The sequence below is a fragment of the Bacillus rossius genome, chromosome 6 (assembly GCF_032445375.1).
Source record: "Bacillus rossius redtenbacheri isolate Brsri chromosome 6, Brsri_v3, whole genome shotgun sequence".
NCBI lineage: Eukaryota > Metazoa > Arthropoda > Insecta > Phasmatodea > Bacillidae > Bacillus > Bacillus rossius.
In genome coordinates this window covers 1,584,641-1,608,803 of record NC_086334.1, presented here as the reverse complement: position 1 = coordinate 1,608,803, position 24,163 = coordinate 1,584,641, and the positions used below count along the sequence as shown (strand labels likewise).

Here is a 24,163-nt window from a genome sequence, read left to right as displayed (position 1 = left end):
ATCGCAAAACTCGAAAAGTATTCGATCGATTGACGAAATTTTGACACCAACGTTGCATTTCAATACGCGAGTATTTTTTTTACAATAAAAAATTAAAAAAAAAAAAAACTTCCGGAAATAATTTGCGGGAAGCACGTTAATTTCAAAATAAGAAACGTGAATGTTGATATTATGGCGTTCGGTTAGAAATAAAGATATGTACAGGTCTAAGTGTTTTTGGAAAAGAAAAAAACATAATTTTTTTTATCTAGAATTTTTATACGTTTTATTCCTGGACGGTCTAGAAAGAAAGGAGATTAGATTCTTCACGAAATTAATATTTTCTCCTAAGAATTCTCCACGAAAAAAAAAGAAAAATTACTTTTACCGCCGTCTTTTGTTTTTGCTTGCCGTAGTACGCGTTTTATGAGTTGGCTCACAAGTCGTTGGAACATTGAAAGCCTTGAGAAATAATCAGGTTCAATCCGGTGACTTCAGGCAAACGCTTCTAGTTATACTTCGCTTAACACCAGACGATGAATCGAATGTCTGTTTGAAATAATCAACTTTTTGGAACACAGTTAAAAAAATGCATTTACAAGAAATATGAGAGTTAAGCTACAAACATCCCCCCCCCCTCCTCCTTTTTCCCCAAACACTATAAAATAAAAACTGGAGAGATAATAAAGAAACATCTACTCCAGTCCACGCCTGACCTAAGAAATCGGTTAAATCACACATGAGAGTTCGTAACCTTAATGACGTACCATCTGCCACCCGTATGTTTATATTTGCCGTTCAGTAATGGACTATAAAAACATTACCCTGCGCATCTTGCGCGCGCAGTCTGTATTCATATTTGACTTGTCTGCCATACGCAGACCTGGTAAAAGATGGACCACCTTACTTGTGGGAAGCGCTTAGACCAGCCCCTGTCGATTGCACATCTTCTTCTCGTCGCAGTGTCTCATGCGGAGTCATTGGCTCCCACTGTGTCCAGACTTGCGGAAGCCGTGTTCTTGCAGTGAGCTGCAGAATTAACGTACGTACACATCGATCTCGTGAAGTTATGACCTGGGACGGAATAGCATTTTTTTTTTTTTAAGTGTGAAACATCTTTGTTCTCGGTATACGGCATTTCGGGGGAGTAAATTCGTGAATGGAACGGAAATGTGTAACCACGGTGCTGCTATCTGTGGCGGATGGTGCGAACTAAAGTTCACAAAGCAAAAAAAAAACTTAATAGTATCAACTGTTCAGTGAGTTTTAACAAGATGGGCAGTATTTTAATAAATATTCCTTGTTGAAAATCAGGTCCCAAACCGGGATGTAATTTTTTTTTTTTTCATTTTTTTTTTTGCTTGTATTGGAGTCGTTTCATTTTACAGTTTAAAACTTCTCTCTGCAAATCGAATGATTCAATAGTCGACGCAGCTTCTCCGGCAGCGAATTCTAGCGGCGGGCGCGGAAACTACGTGTGATCCGCGTCCATAAATGTATTTGAAACACAACTGCATTATTTATTTATCACGCTCGGCATTATTCAAAATAATTCTAGGTTGAATTTCGTGTCCGAGTATTGTATTTAATGTTTATTTGCAACATGAGAACACAGATTTGCTCGTTAAAGAGTATGCACAATCTGGCGAGTTCTGGAAGACTTCTGGCCTACCTTTCCTTAATTGAAAAACGTGTGTACGTCGTTACGTATGCGTCTAATACAAAAATGTGTCAGTACATTGAGCGGGATAAGGCCATTTCCACAGAAATTAAAAATACAATTTATCAGAAAACTAAAAGTAACTGGCAGCGGTGGGATTCGAACCCACGCCTCCGAGGAGACTGGTGCCTTAAACCAGCGCCTTAGACCGCTCGGCCACGCTACCACATGATGTTTATACAGACTACGTTCCGCAAAGTGTGGTGGTGCGCACGCGGTTTTCTTACGACAGAACCATGTATCCGGCTCTCATGACTAGCCGAGAGGTAGCACTGAAGAACACAACATTTCGACAGCTGAGCTGGGTTTGTAACAAGCTAAGCTTCGGTATTACTAACAAAAAAAAACCTAAACTAACATCCTTTTGAATGATAGAAGTTGTTTTAATCTCTATTATATGTAAATGGATTGTGTGTATATATATATATATATATATATATATATATATATATATATATATAAGATTAATAAACTCCGACACCGTTTGACTGATCAACATTAAAGTTGGGACATGGGAGTTTTTTTTTTGACATGATAACGTCTTATAAATCGATGAACGCCGGCTGCACGCACGAAAAAGCATGACTCATTGTCACGTTCCGCCTGAACCGAACGTACAAGAACCGGCCAACCACCGTGCAAGAAAATATTCTATAATATCAAACAGGTTAAGGCAGAACTAATTTTTCGTGATTATATTTAAACAAATTATTTAAATTAAATTTGCAATAATTGTTAATAATATTTGAAAATTAAAAAGTATGCAATTTTTCATCAATGTTTTCTTATGACGTTATCACGTAAAAGTATCGTCCGTAAATCGACTTTACAGACAACCCCCCCCCCCTTTTTTTTTTTTTTCATGAAGACGAGTTTTATGCTATCCATTCTTTTTGTAACTGCAGCGCATCATTTTCTATATCGTTCAACCGATTGCCATGGGTAAATTCATTTTTTAAAACAGAAAATCATAGATCATAGACATACAAACAGTGAGTGTGTGTCATTTCTCCATGTCCACCACACGGTTATACCGTAAGATCTGGCTTCTTCATATCATTCTCCTTGGCTCAGTCGAGCGCGCGGTGGCTAGCGAACTAAAGGCGCTAATAACAGTTTTGTTTAGAGATTCGTCAATAGATGACGTTGCCTTGAATTTGTAACGCGCTATCGTTTGGTGTGTGTGTCACGTCTTGCCTAAGGGTTACCTGCCTTCCCACAAAATGAAGCAGAATATTAGCGTCCCGGTTTTGCTGATGCGTAGCCTTGATGCACCGAGATTGTACAATCATTGGGAATTTAAAATCAAATTTTCCTGTTTTTCCTGTGTGTCCTACAGAACTGAAACTCGGTATAAATGTTGCTTATATTAGCTAAGGCTAAAGGTGTTCCTATAAAACAATAGTTTACCATAATATTTTAATTATAGAGAAAGCACCAAAATAATTTTGAAATGTCTTTTTATACGAGCCAATCAAATTTATGTAAAGTAGGCCTAAATATAAATAATTATAATTGTATGATAAGTAAATTTTTAAGCGTAAAAATTATTTCAGATCTAAAGCTATTCAAGATTACAAGACTGATTTGACTGTTCTACTAAAAACAAACAAAAAATGACTACACGACACCTCGGATTTATTTCCAGCACAACATTAATTTCCTGTGCGGTGGTTGGTCGCGGGCACAGAACAGTTGCATTCTGACAGCGCCTCGCTCGTAGCGACGCGTGTGATTGGCTTAGCGCCCACTGCCGGGAGAACGCTTCATTAGCGTCCACAACGGCTCCACTATTTATGATATTCGGTTCCGAAACATTTTTTGAGAAATTTTTTCACGTGAAATAACGCACAATAATGATATAGGCACACAGTGTAGTCCAGAAAGGTTGGTTCCAGGTAGTAACAGCGTGTTATTCATTACCCGTAAATATAAAGATTGACTTAAGCCCATTGTATCTTAAGGAACGTTCGTGATGTATGTGTTTGCTTCAAAAAAACAATTCATTAGAAACTTATGGTTCCGAAAAATATAGCAACTGCATCACTGAACTTGTGATGTTTTATAATCTTAAATTAGAATGTGTTTTTTAAGCTACTTTGTATATTTCTTTTTGCTTTAACTTTTAAACATTTATTTCAATTTTTTTCCATTACGTATAAATGAACTCCACATTTTGTGACATTTGGCTTTTCATTAAGTAAGTATGAATGTATACATTTTTTTAAATTGTTGGTGCGTAGACATGGCCAGGAAGCTCGCTCACAATATTCTAGGAAGCTATTCCTTGTGAAAGTTGAGTTTGAATTCGTAGAAACCATCTCAGTCCAGCTCAGTTTTTAAGATTTATATTCACTACTGAGAATCCATTTTAGTAATGGTATTTGTTCAAAGTACCATAAATTATCTAAAACTAAACTGATATACCGGACATGGTGTTCTATTCTACGGAGCTCTTCATTCTGTAACCAAACTTTTAATTACACTCCCTTCCCTTCATCAAAAACAATTGCGTTTGGGTTCCCTTTAATGGCTTAAAAAAAATAGTGGCTCCCAATGTTACGAATATTTGATGCTGTTTTATTGACATGTATGAGCTAACTAGCCGTGTGCCCGATAGGAAAGCACTTTATCCTGATTTTTTATTAATTATCAAAAACGCTGATACTGTACATCTGACTTTTATTTATAAACAGGTGCCTAAAAAGCAATTTAAATATTTTTAACTTGAAAAATAATAAACTTTAATACAAACTTTCACCCCCTATTAAACCCCATTAGGTGATGAATTAAAAAAAAACTACTCTCTTTGTGCTCACCTACGTTATATAAGGAACTTCTACGAAAAATTTCATACTTCTAGCCCCACAGGTGTAAGCTGTGCGTTGCCTGTCAGACAGACAGTGTTGGGGTTCTATCAAGTGGATGAACATAAACGTCCCACTTGCGGCTGCCTAGGACTCTTCAGCGGCGACGACAACCCCTGGAGGTAGGCAACACTCCGGCCACTCGGAGCCGCCCCCAGCCTACCTGCACGCATGCGGGGTGCACAGCTTCAGGGAGGGGGGCGGGGGGGGGGGCACCCGGGTTGGGCGTGGGACGCTAAATGCAAACTTTGAAGTATGTTAGTAAACATCACTTCATTCAAGGTTTTTTTTAGCTTGACAACTGAATATTCCTCCACTACTTCCGGGGGGGGGGGGGGGGGGGGTTGGAAAATTGTTGCCTAGCCTTGTTCTATAGACAACAATGTACTTCGTTTTATTCAATGGAATAATTTGTGATGAATGACATGAATTTGCCAAAAAAAAAAAAAAAAGAAGTTATTTTCTTCATGGGATTGACTACGCTGAACATATTTCAGTGTTGTGTTAGAGCTGTAATTGTTTAATTTTAAGAGCTATGTAAGCTGAGAAAGGACTTGTACGGATTTTTTAAGAAATATATATCTGTCTGTAGTTACACACAGTACTAACACTATATATGTTCCCCACGGGCGGCTCTGTCTACTTACTGTCTCCCAACCACGCGGCAATGTTTGTGTTCGTGAGCGGCCGGGCAGTACGGAGTCCTCCTGCGCTCGGTCGACCGCCCGCGGCGGCGTCACGTGGCGCACTGGCGCGGGCAGGTCTCCGCTGAGCTCCTGGCGGCGTGCGCGCGCAACTTCCCTCCCCTCTGCCGCCCCTCTTCCCCCTCCTCCGCCTCCTACGAGGAGTGCCCACGCGCCGATTGATCTCATTCCGTTTATAACGTGTCGGCAGTCGAGGAGAAGCGCGTATTACCCACCGTGAGGAACCGTCACAAGAAAAAATGATTGTTTTTGTGGAGGGGGGGGGGGGGGAGGTGAAAAAATTTCAAGCTCAGCCTCACCCGCTTCTTTTATTTATTTATTTTTTTCAATCCTCGGTTTCCCCAGATTTTTATACTAGAAATATTTCCAAGGTGGAACCACAGAAGCTAAATTTTTTGGCGATGTCCAACTATTGAAACCCAGAAAATTACAGAAGTTTTGATTTTGAAAGGCAGCTGAGGCGGTGTCGTGCTTACGACACTGAACTCACATTTCGCAGAACCCAAGGTGTTACCCAGTTTTAGGAATATACGTTTATTAAATTTCACAAATTAAGAAACTAATTTGCATTCGTGTTAAAAATGTGTTGATTGTTTTGATTATAAAAAAACGTGTTATAAAGGAGGAGACACTCTGCAATAGTTATAAATTTGAATTGGCAAGCAGTAACGGTATCTTCTGAGCTGTCCGAACTTAATGTACAGCGCTGGATGTGCAGATTTTTTTTCCGTTCCGAATTACTTCTCTGAAACTTTGTTAATATGCTAACTGGCTCTTTCCTTTAACTTAGAGATATTTTGAAGACATGGTGTAGTATTTTATCGAAGCGCAGGATCGGGTGCGAAAGTTTTTGAAAGCTGTTCGCAGAAGTTCTGTGAGCCTGGATATTTTTCACGCGTCGCGAAGACAGGGTAGGAAGCAGCCAGCTGCTCCTTCGTTGCGGGAGCATGCGCACTTAGTGCAAGTTCGGACAGGCGAACTGAACAAACAAATACCGTTCACGTTTATAATATTCAAATTTAAAAAAAAATTGGTTGTCTGTAAAGTCGGTTTACGGACGATAGTTTAACGTGACAACGTCATAACAAAACATTGATGAAATGATTGCATACTTTTATGAATAAAATTGAATCATTTTTATTGAATTATCGCTATTTTGTATGGATACAAAGAAGGAGTGAAATGAAATCTACAATTTAATTGATAAATTTACTTTTATTTGTACTCATTAATTCAAATATGTTTATTACATTAACGAAGAGATTATTTTAACTATAACTTTTATACATGTTTGCTATTTAACTTCTTCCAATCTGTGTTATTCTGTTAAGGATAGGACGATGATAGGAAAAGTAGGAAACGAATGAGAGTGTTTCAAGTTTAATGTGCCTCGAAAAAGTCAAATCGATTGTTGTTCCAAACGAGTGGAAGAGAGATAGATGCGGCGCAAGCGTACAATGAGCGTAACGGGACACAGCGTAACGGAACAATGTGCGTAACGGGACAAGTTTTCGTGCGTGCAGCCACCGTTCATCGATTTATTAGACGTTGTCACGTCAAAAAACTAAAATTATTTAAAAATGAAAAGGCAATGATTGAAAACACATCGCCTGTTTCCTGATGCCGGAATTACAAGAGCCAGTCGCCTCCGTCTGCCATCCGGCCGTCAAATGTAGATGACGTCATGCTTTTGAAGGGCGGACGGATGAAAATAAAATCTTCAAATGGCAGCTAGGTTTTTGTATGTCAAATCTTTTTTATATTAGAAAATTAAATTAAAATGTGGTTTGATCGTTTATTTGATTCCAAAATTATTTTTTTACTTACGTTTGAACACATTTCAAAAGCTGTTTTTTTTTTTAAACAAGTTGTTCCGAGTCACAGAAGTGTATTAATTTCGCATGGTAACTCTGGAAATTTAAAAATAAATTCCAGATAGAAAAATCCTGAGTTTGAGTTATAAGTGCTTATTTTACATGATTGTTTAACTAATATAATTACATAAGATAATTTCTTTTTCCAAAATTTAAGTTTTCTTAGCAGTTGTCAGCATTTAAATGGAAAGCTATGACAGACGAGCGGCGTGTTGTAAATCGCTCTGCGGCTGACGGAAGAACGTATGCCAGACGAGCGGAGTGTTGTAAATCGCTCTGCGGCCGACGGAAGAACGTATGACAGACGAGCGGAGTGTTGTAAATCGCTCTGCGGCCGACGGAAGAACGTATGACAGACGAGCGGAGTGTTGTAAATCGTTCTGCGGCTGACGGAAGAACGTATGACAGACGAGCGGAAGTTAATTGAGCATAAAATTGATTGTACATCGAAAAATATATAAGTATTTTAAGTTAAAATGCGTTAATATTTAGTGATTTTTATTTATAAGTATGACAAATCTGTAAGAGACTATTTATCTCCAAACTTTTTATTCTGAGCGATTTGCAGCTCGACTCCTATCTATTGGTCTGTCATTTCTGTTTAATCCATTACAAGTTAGGGAAGCTTGCCTTTAGTGGAATTTTAAAAGACGTATGTTTATGTTGAAACATTGTTAATTACAAAAAGATTCAGATTAATGGCATAGGTTAAAGTAATGATATATATTTATATTATAAATTTTGACAAAAAAAAATATCAAAAAAAAAGGATTATGATACTGTAATTCAGGCAGAAATTTCATGCCAAAAAATAATTTCATCAATTCTAAACTTAGAATGTTATCGATTAATATTAATGGTGATCGTTATAAACACTGCGATAGAGCATTCCAATTATTTAATTCCCTTGTAATGAAAATAACGTAAAAAAATCAATATCTCTTGATAATTTTTTTTAAAGAATGCACATGACAGTTTATTAAATGTTTTTTTTTTCCTTTGCGGCTACTGAACCTTCTAGCAGATGTACTGTTTCTGTGAGGCAAATAAAAAAAATGAATGCAATGACTTCTTGCCCTGCGAAATTCGCGCGCACCCTTGTGAAAAAGCAAGCGAACTTTGCGTGCAGACCAACGCTCATGTTGGACCAATTTTACAATTTCCGGGGCCAGAAATGCATGTGCTACACGAGATTAGAGAAAATAAAAATCCCAGGTATGTATGTGAGTCACGAATCTTTTCCGGTAAGCTGCGAAGCGAAATAAAAATTGTCGTCCGTAAATCGGCAGCCAAGTTGTGAGGTTCTTTGAATCAAACATTCCCCCCCCCCCTCTTTTTTCCCTTCATTTTTATACCCTTGGTTAATCTTCCCTCTGCTTCTTCCCGCAGTGTTGCCGCTCGTCCCTTATTTCCTCGCCCTAGCAGCCGGCGGCGTTGCCAAGTCTCCGCTCCTCCCGACCGGGCCGTGCCTCCTGTATTCCCAGCTACACTGTCAAAAATAATAACTATTATGTACCCTATTTCCTAAATCACAACTGTCCAAATGACTGACCTCAAATTAACAACACTTTCATAAGTGTACTATCCACTTTCCCCCCCCAGCTGGAGATACCCCTCCCCACACATTGTCTCCACCACACTGCTTCTCACTGCTCGCCCGGTGCTGCCGTCTCTCGTCGCCCGCTATCGCTCACCAAGCTGTCGCTCCCCATCCCCCCTCCTCAAGGCACCGTCTGCTGCACCTGCGTCATCAACACTAGAAGCAGCGAGAACAGTTGCGTCACAGCAGGGACTAGGCCAGGGGAGGTGCGAGGGTGCGATCCCTCCCTTCCAGGATTGTAGAGAGGAAGAACACAAGCGAAGACAGGGTCAGATAATTATAGCAACCTAACTTCATGCTCAAGGTTACACAGATTATTTTTGGGTGAATATTGTAATCCTCATAGGGCTACAATACTGAATTTTCCTCCCCATTACAACCCGACTTGCCTCATAAACAGGAGCAGCGGGAATTATGTTTTCAAGTAGTCTATTTTTAATGCCGGTTGGCACATGTTTTATTGTAAATATTTGTTTCATACACACTTGATATGCCTTTCATGTATTTAACATCTTTATTAATATGTATTTATTACATGTTTTGACTTAAGAACCAAGTATAAAATAATAAAAAAAATAAAAATGTTAGTTTACTTTTATCAAGAAAAAAATCATTAGGTACTTAAAATTCTATGTGTTGATGTCGGAGTTTTAAAAGTTTAATATTCCTAGAGATTTTAATATGAAAATCAATTTTGTTTTTCAAAAATTCATTTACATAGAAAATTTACTCAGTAAAAACAATATAATGGTTACCAAAATTCTGGCTACGGACCTGACCCTGGTTACGACCCTGACCATGATTATACGAATGTTACGCCACACAAGCACTGCAGGTTATGTATTGTTATAAACATTTTGGCGGGATATGTGCCTAACATAAGTCGGTATTTATAAGATAAAAGAACATAGCACTGTCGGGATTTATGTACATAAGAAAAATGAACCACAAATTAATGATAGAAAAAAGATAATATTGTACTTAAGACAAAGATTAGTGTATTTAAAACATAAACAAACATGGCCACCTCCTCAGTCATGTTTGTTTATGTTGGTCGCACGGAAGAGCTAGGCATTGCCGAGCTGATCCGTACGTGATACGTCTACAATTCCGTGTCATTGTAGAACGAGCCTTATTTCAAAATTGTATTAGCCAATAAAGAAGTGTGTACTTTGACATTAATACACGTTCAGAAATAACAGGGCTGAAATATTTGATCGGTTTGTGTAATACATGGAAATATACTTTGTTATGATTGAGTTCTGGAGAATGGGAATCCTTTTTACAGACGACAGAGCCAAACTCCCGATCGTGCATCTTCGGGGTTTTGTTTTGTTCATTGTAAATAAATATGGCGGTGTTGATAAAAGAATACTAATGGTCAATTAGGTTAGGTCAGCTACATTATAAATACTTTAAAACATTGTGGACGGTTGATTTGGTTAGGATAGCTACATAAAATATACGGAAAAAAAACATGAACTTCGGGTTTCGGCTCTCTCGTCTGTGAAAAGAAGGCTTCCCCTGGTGAATACATGGTGGTTGTCAAAACACAGAGGACATTGCGAATGGAGGATCGCGGTCAGAGCGCTTCACAAGAGGTGCGGCGCGCCGCCGCCGTGTGGCAGCACCGTCGCCCGGTGACGTCACCCCGCCACGGACCCGCATGGCTGCGGTGGGCGCGGTTTGCACCGGCCAGGGCTGCGGGCGTAAGTTACACAGGGCGCTGCTCCCCGGCACAGAAACCAGTAAATATGCCTCGGATAAAAAATTATATATATATATATATATATATATATATATATATATATATTGGTCTGAAACATGTTGCAATCTTCGAAAAGTCATAAATGTTTCGTTTTAGGATGCCCACTATGCTTGTCTGTACTGCCTTCGTTGTGTCGTCCAGATCTGCTTGCGTGTTGTCAGTAACTTTAATTTACGTACCTATTCCTAAAGCATACATTTTACTTTGTTGCTTTGACCACGAGTTCTCCACGAATTTTAAAACATTAGTGGTAAAATTATCAAGTGTAGGTAGGTACAAGTGTTTAATGGTGTTTTTTTCCCCCCACGAAATAACCACATTAAAAGACAAATATATTCAACAATTGTTTCGCAAGTAGGTAATAATACATTATAGCGCATCCGTGTTGCAGCGAAACGTCTTTAATCACGCACCATGGCTTAAGCAGGATTAACAATTTTGACGCATTATCGAAAGTCCATGAAAATTAAGGAAACATTTATACTCAGTACAACAGTATTCAAAACCAGTTATATTAATACAACTATAGAAAGGAAATGTATCGTTACCTTCTTATATTTACAGGTGTTAACATACTTCGAAAAAGTATCCACAAGAATAAATTTGGTACACAGAACTGTTTTAAGACTGTTGAAAAAACACAATCACATCTACCACGTGTGTGTTTACCATGTTTTTGATGACAATCAGAACTCATAAGTTGAAATACGAAGATCCAGTTATCAGAAATTACGAAGACTCTTCGTTTATTTCAAGTGAATAATTCGTTGTAAGGACCGCACATGTACTGTAATTGCTAAGAGTGGGCACGGGCTCTGCTGTCGTAACCAGGTCAGCCTTCGGAGTCGCGTGACTGCGCTGCTCGATACGTGCTGTGTGTGACTTTCACGTGGGGACAGCCCTTGGGCCTGCTCAGCACGCGAGCTTCCAACCAGCCTCCAGCGCTGCTCGAAGCCGCCCGACACTAGTGCTGGGAGCTCTCTTCGGGTCAGCATGTCCCGCGTGTAAGTCCTGGGTAGGCTTCTACACCCTCGAGGTGTGCGTGTGCCAGAACACAAGAGGCTAAAAAATAATTGGTTGTCTGTAAAGTCGATTTACGGACGATAGTTTAACGTGACAACATCATAACAAAACATTGATGAAATGATTGCATACTTTTATGAATAAAATTGAATCATTTTTATTGAATTATCACTATTTTGTATGGATACAAAGAAGGAGCGAAATGAAATCTACAATTTAATTGATACATTTACTTTTATTTACACTCATTAATTCAAATATGTTTATTACTCTAACGAAGAGATTATTGACTTGACAACGTCCAATAAATCGATGAATGCCGGCTGCACGCATGAAAAAGTGTCCCGTTACGCACATTGTCCCGTTACGCTGTGTCCCGTCTCCCGTTACGCTCATTGTACGCTTGCGCCGCATCTATCTCTCTTCCACTCGGTTGGAACAACCTTTCGATTTGACTTTTACGAAGCACATTAAACTTGAAACACTCCCATTCGTTTCCTACTTTTCCTACCATCGTCCTATCCTTAACAGAATAACACAGATTGGAAGAAGTTAAATAGCAAACATGTATAAAAGTTACAGTTGTAATAATCCTCCGAGGACGGCGGAGCTTGCTGCGGCCGCCGCCGCGCCGCGCTGCGGTCGCGCGGTGGGCGGGGCCAAGGACTCGCAGCGCCTCTGCCGGCCAGACGCAGAAGCTACCGCCTCCAGCGCGCGCGTGTGTCTCGCCCAGCAACCAGTTTCACTTTCCACGGCGGTCGTGTTGTTTCAGCGTCGCGAGTGTGCGCGCGAGAGAAGATTCGAGACTCCACGCCGGTCCAGCGGTGAGTTGTGTTTACTTCCCGCGCCTGAAGGGAGGGGGAACGGTGGAACGCGGAAGACTGGTCGCTCGAAACGAGAAAGTTGTCAGTCAAAAGACTTTTACCTATCTTCGTGTCCAGCGAGCCTGCCCGTTGCGTGCGGTCTCGTCTGGATCTTCACGGGCCAGTGGCGGAGACCGCCTTCTTCTGGGGAGGGGTGCCAGGCGGGGGAATTTGGAAATCACTGATTAGGCTCGTTAACGTTTTGTCTGAAGAAAGTTGAAATTAATCGATGAATGTCAGGAAAATGAAACATTCCCTTGTTTACATTGTTATTCCAATTAAAATTCTTCTCTTAGAATATTCAATGGAAATATTTTATTTTAATATTTAACTTCCCAGTTATATTGTGACTTACAAAATGCAGTAAGTTTTTGGAGCCACAACTTGCCAAACTATGTACATCTTTCGTACTTTTGACAAGTTATGGCAGTGACTGAACCGTTAATGTTAAGATTATAAATTTGTTACAGCTTGCGTCATGATCTTGGGTTATTTTTGAACAGTTTTCCTACGTTATTTTATTTTTAAGTTGGTGAAGGTAGATTTGGAACATTTTGTGGACACTGGTACGTCATCACTGCAACAATGGCGTATGCCCACAAAAAAAAATTGAATCCAACCAATTTTGCACTTCGTAACAAGCAATATTTTAAAAAGCTTTTAAGAAACGTTTTAATTGTCATGTGTTTGCATTTTGACAGTGATGGTTGGGAAGTACACGTGGAGTCAAACGCAAATTATACTTCGGACAAGCGGAGACGCTTGCTCAATCCCTGCGACTAGTTGGGGGTATATTTGTGTCAGTAAGGCGGGATGATAAGTGCGACGCTCGCTGGTGCTTCCACCCAGTTATCGCCTCTAAGCGCAAGGCTGACTGGCACCACGTAGATGTCTTGAGCGTGTTTGGAATCACCTGGTTTCTTCTGAAGTCCTGTAGACAGTGTGTGGCAACCAGACATCCCATGGTTTCGCTCACGACGAGCTAATACCTACTCGAGCAAGAGAGGACCTTACCTGATGTATGCACAATCGGTGGATTCCTTGCCAGTGATATTTTAATTATGGCCTGGATCCGAGTTATCCGACACACTAATAATTAATATACAATGCAATAAATTACTGATAAAACGTTAAATGCGTATACTGACTACGTAACAGTGTATAAATATAATAAATAATAAAACTTATCCGATTTTTCTTAATGGATCGGTATGGTAAAGCATTATATAACAAATATACAGAACACAGGTTACCTGGTAATTGCTCCCTGATGATGGCGACTGCAATGTCTACCGAAACGTTGCGTGAAATATTCGCAAAGGACGCGGCTACAACCCAGAAGCCAAGCTAATTAGAAAGATTGTTCCATTTTTGTGTGATAGTTCTGCTATCTCTAGGATTTTGGCCGTACCAATTGTATCGATGGATCGGAAACGTCTGCTAGAATTCGTTGTAATCAGTTTCTAGCCTCGCGCAGGGCACTGTTTACTAAAACGGTTGCTTTTCTGTTCCCTTGCTGGGATTCTGTTTGGACACGTTCCGAAATAGGGCATGCGAGTTAGGTTACGGTTGTGTCCCAACAATGCAGTGCGTATTCGCTGCATTACCCGAGCGTATTGGAATACCGGCTTATGTCCCTCCACCCTGTCTACGTTCATGGTCCAATTAGCAAATTTTCCCCTCTTTTATATACAGTAGTTATTTTTATAAAATCCAAAGGTCGGGCTTATAAATACGCAAGATGCAACTAGTTAATTGCCATTTTGGAATAGGTATCCGTTTATTAATTACTCGAGTGCCAAAAACTGAACACAAGCATTGCCAGCTTTTAACTTCTTGCGTTTTTCACTTAATATTTGAAGTGAAATGTTCCAAAAACCTTTAAATATGACAGTCATATGAATAGGATGCTGACCTCGTTTCACTTATTTAACTTTCACACGAAGAAAACATGTACCCCATTTGAATCAAATATTGAGATTTTCATAAGTTTTTATGATAACATAAATTATAAATAAGGGGGAGGAATTGATTAGTTTTACAATTTCGAACTGTATTGTTGGCGACGTATTGCGACTTCCTTGCTTTATAAACGACCGTAGTTATCTTGCGTTGGTCGCATGTTGGGTGTTTGCATTGTTGCCGTTTCTTGCACAGTTAATGCCCGGCCTAGGTTCTTTACGTTCAGCCAGAACGTGACTCAGACATTCGGATGGCAAGAGAATTCGAACGTGCGTGACTTTGGGGGAAACTTATTTTCGTGCAAGTGCTTTAGAATTTTTTTTTCTTTCAAATATCCGTTATTGTAATCCGTTGCACGTTGCGTTTTTTTTTTGCCGGCATTTGCCAGTTTTTTATAGCGAGTTGCGAGAGAGAAAAAAATTGTGGTTAGCGGTGATAATTACACAACACAGTCGGCTTGTGATTCAATGGTCACGTCCCAGTGGCTGTATTATTAAACACAGCAATTTAAAAAGTAAAAGATAAAAAACTGAATTGTATAAGTGACTGTTTCAAGGTCAAGTTTAGAAACGCTATGTATTTTTTTTTTTCCAGCGTGTTGCACGAAGCTTGTCTATCAGAGCTTGGAAGCAAGAGACCGCATATTCGACCTGGAATGTACCTACACCGAAAGCTCTTAAATAACTAGTAATGCAAGGGCATTTCCTTGAAAGGAGACCAGCGTGACATTCAACCGGCGAGAATGGCCATAAGGTCGACATGCGTGCTTTCACTGATCGCGTCTTCGCCTTTGCGACTCGCCGGAGGTCCGCTCTCCAGTAGCGCTTCTTGAAATCAATCGGCGGGAACGAGGGATTTAAACGCATGTTGCGGCAGAAACAAAGCACAGAAGGGCTGTGTAGTTTCAGATGTATTTTTTCCCAAAATTATTAAAAGAAATGTACTTTTGTGATAAATTTTAGCACAAATTAAAAAAAAATTAAACCTCGTAGCAATTTTTATCTTTGCGCGATGAATAAAAAGATTGACAATTCAAAGTTTGTTTTGGTTGTGAATATTGGGAAAGCCTCAAGCATAAAGTTGGTGGGCTGCCGTCAACTACTAAGTAGTAATTTATTCCCCGGGGGCGTAGGCAGAAAGTGGAAAGAAATCCCTCCCACCCTCCTAATAGCGTGGAATACATGCAGTTGCTGTCGTACTGAAGTATTTTTTATTTTTTTTTCCAGATTATGTAAAAATTTTTATTTGTAGTTTAAAACTCTAGAAAGAGCTACTATAAATATCAGGTGTTTAACAACCAAAAATACCCTTTCCGCCTCAGTTTTCCCCGACTAGACCCGTAGGTCCTTCACTGTTTGAGAGTTTTGATAGCTTATGTCAAGCATAGAGTAATAGGATAATGAACACCAATTTATTGTCTTATGCCAAGAGGCTAACATTGACGTTCGATTTGCCGTCACGATCAGATGTAGACATTGGCGCGTGCGTTTGTTCACAAACAATGTTTACTTAAAAACAATTTGTTCTGATCATTGAATATTAAGTGGTAACTAAACGCAGATAATAATAAAATTTACCATTACAGAATAAAAAAAAACCATAAAAGTATTGACGATAAAAATAAGCGAAAAATTATCTTGTAAGCTCCGTAAAGTATCATTTGCATTCCACTAAGATACACGATTTTGACAGTTCTAATAGCAAAGAACTGTTCAATTATGGACTCAACACAACCCTACTGCGCAGATCGCTCGTGCGGTGTGTTATCCATAGTGTGTGCACGATAATGATGTTAGGCCCGTTCTGCGATTTTTTTCCTAACCTAAATTAAAACTAAGTGTGTTGGGGAGGGTTCCGGGTTAGGTAGGGAGACTAAGTGCGTCTCAGGCCGAAGCTCATACGCTCTAAACATGCAAGGGGGTTAGCCATGCAGGAGGGGTAGCATGCATCGTGTGCTAGGAGGGGGTATTGGCCAGCCATGGCAGCGATTGGCGCCATGACTAACTCCCCTCACTGACTATTCTGCAATGACACAGGAACTGAACCCGCTCTCACGCAACAGAGTTGCTACAGTGGCACACCGCGGATTAGCGCGGCAATGCTGTCTGTGCTCAGGCTGTTTGCTCGGTCGGGCAACACTGCGACACAGCGTGTCACAGCCACTGCGGGCCTCGTGGTCTGCGCACCAGAGCCGAGCATCGAACCAAGGTCCCAGGCCGCGCAGTGCCGCCCACCGCCTCTTGTAGAATGGTCTGTGTGGATGTCTGTGAAGAAAGATGAGACCGAGTGCATTGGGCGTGGTCGCGGTCGGTACTCGAACCCACGCGCTGCCGAGGGAAATGCGGTGGGAAAAAACTGGGAGGAAAATAAATGAGTTGAGATTAGTGAAGCGACCAATAGAAGCCAAGTACTTGGCTGCGGTGGCAGCCATGTTTGTTTATGTTCTAAATACGTTAACGTCACAAGCGTATGTAGTATTCAATTATTACTTGGTCGTTTATTCCTATTATATATTTAAATATATTTAAATTCTTCCCTTGCTATGATCACGAACCATGATATATATATTCCTTTTTTTTAAAATTAATATTACTAGGCCTTGAAATGCAGTCTGATTTATTTTATTTATAGTTTTTACAAGTGAAATATCTTCTATTGAGCAAGATACTCACTCAGTGTAAATAACACAATCCCACCACTAACAGTTGGGTTCAAACGCTCCAGCGCATGGAGCTCTTTTGCTGCGAGCGGGGGGGAAATAAAGCAAAAGAATGAAAATAAGGTATTACGAGCAAAGGTATAAGATGCTGGGAAAAATTAGAAAACCCAGCCCGCAGATGCAGTCTGATTGGTCGCCATGTGTTACGTTGCCCGTGCATGGTGTAATGTTCCGGGATATCCGTCTCCGCGAGGGAAGATGGCGGACCGAGGTCGCGTCGCTGCGCATGCGCCGTGCGCGCCGATTACGTCACTCGTGCTCTCACCTGGCGACCTACTTACTCTATGGTCGCGCAACCGCCGGACCTTGTTCTGTTCTCTGTCACGCACCCTCTCCCCTCACCCCTCCCTTTCTTCTCGGGCAGCCTTCTTTTCACAGACCAGAGAGCCAAACGCCCGATCGTGCTTCTTCGTTTTTTTTTTGTTCATTGTAAATAAACATGGCGGGCGGTGTTTATAAAAGGATACTAATGGTCAATTAGGTTAGGTTAGCTACATTATAAATACTTTAAAGCATTGTGGACGGTTGATTTGGTTAGGATAGCTACATTAAAGATACGGAAAAAAACATGAACTCCGGGTAACTTCGGGTTTTGGCTCTCTCGCCTGTGAATAGAAGTCTTCCCGCCATGCGTCGTTTGCTCGAGTGCAGCGGCGAGAGTTCACTAGCTTGCAGTCCAGTCGCCTCGCTGGACGTCATTGTGGCGGCGTGGGTGTCGGCGAGACAAGCACGATGATATCCTGGGGAGGGAGGGGGAATTATGCGCTATAACGTGACCTTTTAAACCACGCAAGGGGACAACACGTAACAAACGCAAGGAAATCACGCGGTCGTTCGTAAGGCACTGAATTGCAAGCCATCACCGACCCTGCAACTTGGAATTGCAAAAGATTAGAAAAACAAATTCCTTCCTCGGGATATTTCTGATAATTCCCCCCCCCCCCCCCCCCCCCCTCGTGAAATAGTCAATATCCTTAAGGGTTTGATTTTTAAACGTCATTTGCGCTAATTTAATAAGTGAAAACTTGATACAGATGAGAGAAAGAAAACTGTGAATTTCACATGGCGTCTTCATCTTTTTGTTAGTTTCGGAAATATGGAAAGCGGAAACGTAAGCCGAAACGCAAGAATTTAAAAGTTGGCAGATGTGACTTGCGTAATTTACAAACGAATTTTTGTAAATTTTTGATTATTTGCGTTTTGAAATTCTTTCGCTGTAAATTTTCCGGTGTAGTTTATGAACCCGATCTAAGTTCAAATTTTGCTATTTTTATTATTGCAGATTGTCTTAAAAGTTCGTTTTCTATCGAACCATAACTAACTCGAAATATTTTCTAAAGTGTTGAGCTAGAGATTTAAGGGCTTAAGTGGAACCATACAGAAGTTTATAGAAATTTCTTAAATATTTCCAGAATAAATATGTACTTTGAAATCTACCTACGCCTGTAGGCTGTGCCGAAAGGGATTTTCTCACTGTTCTTGCAACTGTCCCGGCATTGCAGCCCACTGTTCTGTGCTGTGACTTGTTTCTGATTATTATTGTCTGTGCTAGGCATGGAACTTTTACATATTCTAACTATCTCTTTCTTTTAGATTTTTTTTTCTATGACACGTAGTGTAAACCAGCAAGTGGCACGTGTCCATAAAATCGTTTTAAAATCAACATTCCTCCCCTATAAAAAAATCATTCAAAGAATGTCAAAATATGGCGTATTACTCGATTAAATTAAAATACGTCAAAAATGTTGGTTAATAATGTGGCAAAAAAAATGTTTGAACGAATATCTACCATAGAGTTAATAATAAAAACATGAGTAAATAGTTTAAATATACATTTTCAATTGTATCCATAAAAAAATCATATTTTTTCAGTAAGTTTGTTTTAATTAATTATTTTTGGAAGATGTTTGAATACCAATTCACCCCATCTTATTTAACATCAATCAAATCACCCCACTTGGGATAAAGTGGTACTTAATTTTAATTTTAAAACTTTTTTTCTCGGTTAAATCTGTTGTTAAATTCAAGACACTGTTAGTTTAATTCTCTAAGTGTTTTTTATATATAAATGAAATGAAAGTAATAATTGGAGCCGTACGAGCCACGTGACCGCTCGTAGGCTGGAGGGGGGGGGGGGACCTGGGTCTCGGGTGAGGTCATCCTTATTCCCGCAGCACCGGGTGGGGGTTTGAAGGTCGCACTGCGGACCTCTGTCGAGAGGGAACATGCCTGCCACTTGTTGTTCCGCACAGATGCTGGTGGCTCGAGATGCCCTCAAACCACCAGCCACCAATAAGCCACAGGAGAGGGGAACTTACGTAATTGGCTCTGACTCCCCAGTTCTAACCCATCGAGGTCAATGTAATAACATTAATTTGAAAAAAATCCAAAACTTTTCAAAAAAAATTTCAAAAATTATTTTTAAAAATGGCAATAAAATTTTAATAAGTTTATACGTCATGGACGTTGGGTCCTCGGTTCGATTCCCGATAAACGCACTTGTATTTACCAAGCGACTGACCCTCACTACCTGTACCAAGGCATACATCAAAGGCTACACACACGAAGTTAATTCATAATTAATTCATCAAATCTTGCTGGAATTTAAATACACATTGGCTTCTGAGATTTTCAGAACCATTGAATAGCATTGTCGTAGTAAAGTGATAAGACATTTTATAATCCATCAGTATAGTTATATTATTGATTCAGTGAAAATCCCTGGCAAAATATAAAATTATAGTAGCAATATAATTCGTGAAATTACAAGCCTTAACTGATTAGGTCGAGAGATTAAATACACGTTATTTTTTGCTGAAAAATAAAGCATGCAGACGAATCAAAGAGAAATGACAACACACAAATAAATATATATTGACCAAGAAATGTGTTATTTGTTAAAAATACTTCACAAATTAATTACACAACAATAAATTGAAACACAGTTGCCAGTGACGCGAGGCAAGTTCAAAACACGGTGGACAATTGTTTCCATGGCGACCCTGAGGGGACAAATAGTTCTGCTTGTGTTGGGGGACCTTAGTACGTGTTTCGAGTCGCCTCCAAAACACTGCAGAAATACAGGGGCGTAGGAACCCGAGGGGGAGGGGGGAGGGGATTGTTGTAATACCGATTTTGCACGTGGGGGTAAGCAACGGTCATATATCTAGGCCAGCGGTTCCCAATTTTTATTTCGGCCAGGAAACAGCATGATCGACTTATTTTTGGCGGAACCCCAACTTCCTTAAAACTGCCAATAATAATTGTGCCTGCTTTACACGGTATTCGTCCTGACCCACGGAACGCCTTTCGGGAACACCTGGTTTGGGAAGAGACTCCGAGCCTGAAGTAACTCGCTAGTTCCTACAGACGCCACTGCGCGAGCGAGGCGCCCTCAGTCCAAGGACACCCGAGCCGTGGCCATAAAGGCCGGTCCACACGCAACGTTTTGTACACAGTTTTGACTACTGCGCAGGCAAAACTGTGCAAACAAAAAAGTTGCCGTTTAGCCGTGTCCACACAACACAGTTTGCAGCCAAGTTTTATCCTATCAGTTGCGAGAATTCCTTACTTTGGCCAATTCTTTCCGGTATACCGACCTCAAAAAATTATTTTTTTTTGTGATTTTATCTTTGTTAGCCGCGATGTCAACCTCTTTGTATTTTTGCACAAGTGCTTCATACGCTTGACTTTTTTTGTCCCTATCGCTATATTCTTTTGATTTGACCCGCCACAAACACGGAAAGGACTTGTACAGACTATTGAACTCTGTTAGAAATTCACGTGAACACTGTCGCAAATCGGTCATCGTTGTACAGATTACACTGTTCCGGCACAAATGCCTAGGGAGAACTGAGCCCCGTGTACGGAGAAGACGGAGGAAGTGTCCACACGCTACGACAAGTCTGTGCAGGTCGACTAAACTGCGCGGACATAAATGCTCTTGGCCACAGTGTTCCGTCTCCGCGCAGTTCGCAAAACTGCGCAGTTTTCCTGTCTACACGCTACGTCTTGTCTACAACCTTTGAATATATATATATACTGTATAGAAGTCGTGAGTGGATAGGATTTACTCTACGTTTTTCAGAAGCGTATGATGAGCAGCTTGGGAACTTCACCGCTGCAGTGCGCTGCCGTAACGCCCTGTATCGTCTTAGTTGTTATTTACGCGTTAGAGCGCAGCACTGTCGCCCGCTGTCATTCCCCGCACCCCCCCACCCATCATTCACTGCAGATCAAGTTCGTTCAACGAGAGGGGGAAGGGGTGTTTGAAGTGTCGACACTTGCCCGCTAGGGACCACCACAAGTCAATGCCTTAGAGATGGTGGCGATTGCGGCGGTGAATTAACCAACTACCTCAAAACCGTATTAGAAATTTTAACCTGGGCTGGCGACTTCTATACAGTATATATATTCAAAGCTACAACGATGTGACCTGCGCAGGTTAATGGTTGCTGAAAACGTTGCGTGTGGACCGGCCTTAACACGTGCTTGTCCGCCGGTACTTTCCGCCCACTCATCCCCGGCGACTGCCCCGCCTCCCGGGACAAACACGGCCATTACTGCGTGACGTCACCAGCTCGACGTCTGCTGTCTTTCTCCACACACTGCGGTGTCTTTTGTGTCCACTTGCAGTTTCAGTTACCTTTCATTCTTTTAGTGAACAGTTAAATGGAATAAATAAGATTATTATTTCATCATTTTAATAATTTCGTTTTTCATCTGTTTACGCTACAGTCAATTGTCTAACTGATGTTTTTTTTTTTTTTTTTTTTTTTTTACATGTGAACATGTTAACTCTCGGTATAAGAAAAATTAGTCGGAGTAATTTCGTGAAAATAGAACGGAAGTTGACAACGGAAATGTGTAAACAAGATGGCGGACCCACGTGTAGCAACATGAACCCGTACATAGTCACTTTCGTGATTATTAGGGGACGACCCAAACGTATTGGTATGTAAAATTTAAATTTATGATGGTGACACTACCCTGGAGTATATTTAAGTAAAATAAAATAGTCTTGGTTAAAAGCGATTTCAGGTTTTAAAATACGAAAGAAAACCAGCATTATAGTGATTGTTGTTATAGTGACATGCTCTCCTTCTTGATTCCCATTAGAGTTAGGAGCAGATCGGCAGAGCGCGCATTTGATAACCTCGAGGGAAGTGGAGCAAATATCGTCATTGGGAAAACTTTGTTTTACTTGTTCAAAAACATTTTAACATATTTATAATGTTAAATTAGCTCAATAAGATTTGTTTGCAGGGAGTATTTACAGATTTATTCCAGTCGTTTAAGCAATAACAAATATACAAACATATACTTAGCTGCCTTTTCTGACACCTAGTGTTCAAACATTTTGGGCCCATCCGTTAGATAGTAGCTTGAATTATATAATACTAACTAGCATATCTGCATTGATTGTGAGCAGTAATTCATCAGCTATTATCAGGCAAATAGACCATTGAAAATGAACTCACATGTTTTGTGGTGTGGCATACCAGAAATACTGCATCTCCTACTCATTTATATAATAGAACATGACTTATTATTACAATACAGTATTAAGTGTTTTTTTTTTTTCGTTTCTTTGCACAGATTAAATGTTATTTACTAAGCAGTTAGTCGTCAAGTAATGAAAATATCGTTATAAAACAAGTAGCTATGGGCCCACGGAACAGATGGCGTCACCAGTTGGTGGTCCCAAGTTTCCACTGCAAGAGTGGCACGTCTCTGTCCCGGGCCTTGTTCTATGGCGGCAGGACTTCCTCTCGGGGAACCCCTGCTGCGCCGGGGACAAGAGGCGTGCCCTGCCGGCCGGAAGTTGCGCGCGCCTCGCTATCTGCGACGGCTTCAGACATGTCGCGTCACGTCATCTTCCAGTCACTGAGTCAGGGGCGCCTGATGACCACACAGCTGCAGACAGAACAATGGATGATACAAACACGCTCCTCCTAGCATTGCTGCAGAGTCCGTGTCTTAACTAGGGCACAGCGTCGTATTTTGACGAGGCCGATAGTCTACGAAGTTTTAACCCATAGCTGGTCTGAAACTCTTACATGGCCATACATATAAACTATATTGGCTGTTGTTGAATTGTCATCCCCGATGGTGCTTGCTGCAATGCAGAGCGAAACGCCGCTCAGCTTCGAGAGCCGAGATAGTTCACTGCCAGAGAAGTCACGTACTCTTCGTCGGCTATGGCGGCAACGCGCTGGTACGGTAGCAACCATGACGCAATCACGCCCACCAAGTCTATGAGGCCGACTTGCACGGTCATGGCTTGAGTCGAAGTATTCCTCCGTTTGAATAACCTGCAAAGTTTGTGCTTAGATTTTTTTCCTTTCTTGACTCTGCAAGCGGCTCCTAAGTGTTTTTATTTTATTCATGAAAATGCCTTTTAGTTTACGTTGTGTGCAAATCTCGATGAGATTACGTAACTTTCGAAGAAATAAAAAAAAGCAACGTGTTTTCTTTGGATAGGCTATAGGTCACAGATATGAAAGCCACAGCCACAAGTGAAAGGTTAGGTTCGGTCAATGTAATAAATAATAAATCTCTATTATTTTTTCGGGAGTGTAAGTTAGGTTACGTAACCAAGATTAAAGTTTCGCTAGGTTATGTTAGTGGTATTTTAAATACTCTATACAGTAAAATGCGTAAATCCATGCAATATAGTGTTTTTTTTTCTCGAGCTATCTGCGAACTTCGAAGAACTTCGGAACTGTTCGTGTCTGACTCTCATCCCAGTCAGTAAACGGGTGGGGGGGGGGGGGGGTTTCTTTTTTCATTTGTGATTGTTAACCTTCACGGGGCCAACCTTGAAGCGAGACTGGTCGAGGCGGGGCGTCAGTCATGGCTGTTCGTGAGAGACCAAGGCCAGCGGAAAGCACCCGCCGAAAGAGGCACCACGACGCACTTGGAGTCGCGTCGAGGCCAGACTACGAATGGGACTGGGAATTGCCAGGAGACTGCATGCTGGGACGTAGCTACTTCGCCATTGCCATATCGCCACGCCCAAAATGGTGCTCGACAACGTCTGATGGTGGTTAGTAGGTATTAAATACAGCCACTTCCATGAAAT

At 40.8% G+C, this 24,163-nt stretch overlaps 1 protein-coding gene and 1 non-coding gene across 2 annotated transcripts in view; one reads left to right on the top strand and one right to left on the bottom strand.

The window, feature by feature from the left end:
- Positions 1-1,783: 1,783 nt before the first annotated feature.
- On the bottom strand, positions 1,784-1,865 carry Trnal-aag (transfer RNA leucine (anticodon AAG)). The gene has a single exon. It is a non-coding gene; the product is annotated as a tRNA-Leu (tRNA).
- A 10,340-nt stretch (positions 1,866-12,205) lies between these two features.
- LOC134532472 (tetraspanin-11) overlaps positions 12,206-24,163 on the top strand; it is a 34,613-nt gene continuing 22,655 nt past the window's right edge. The window contains exon 1 of the mRNA XM_063368890.1: positions 12,206-12,359. The gene's annotated coding sequence lies outside the window, so the exon portion shown is untranslated. The remainder of the gene's footprint in view (positions 12,360-24,163) is intronic.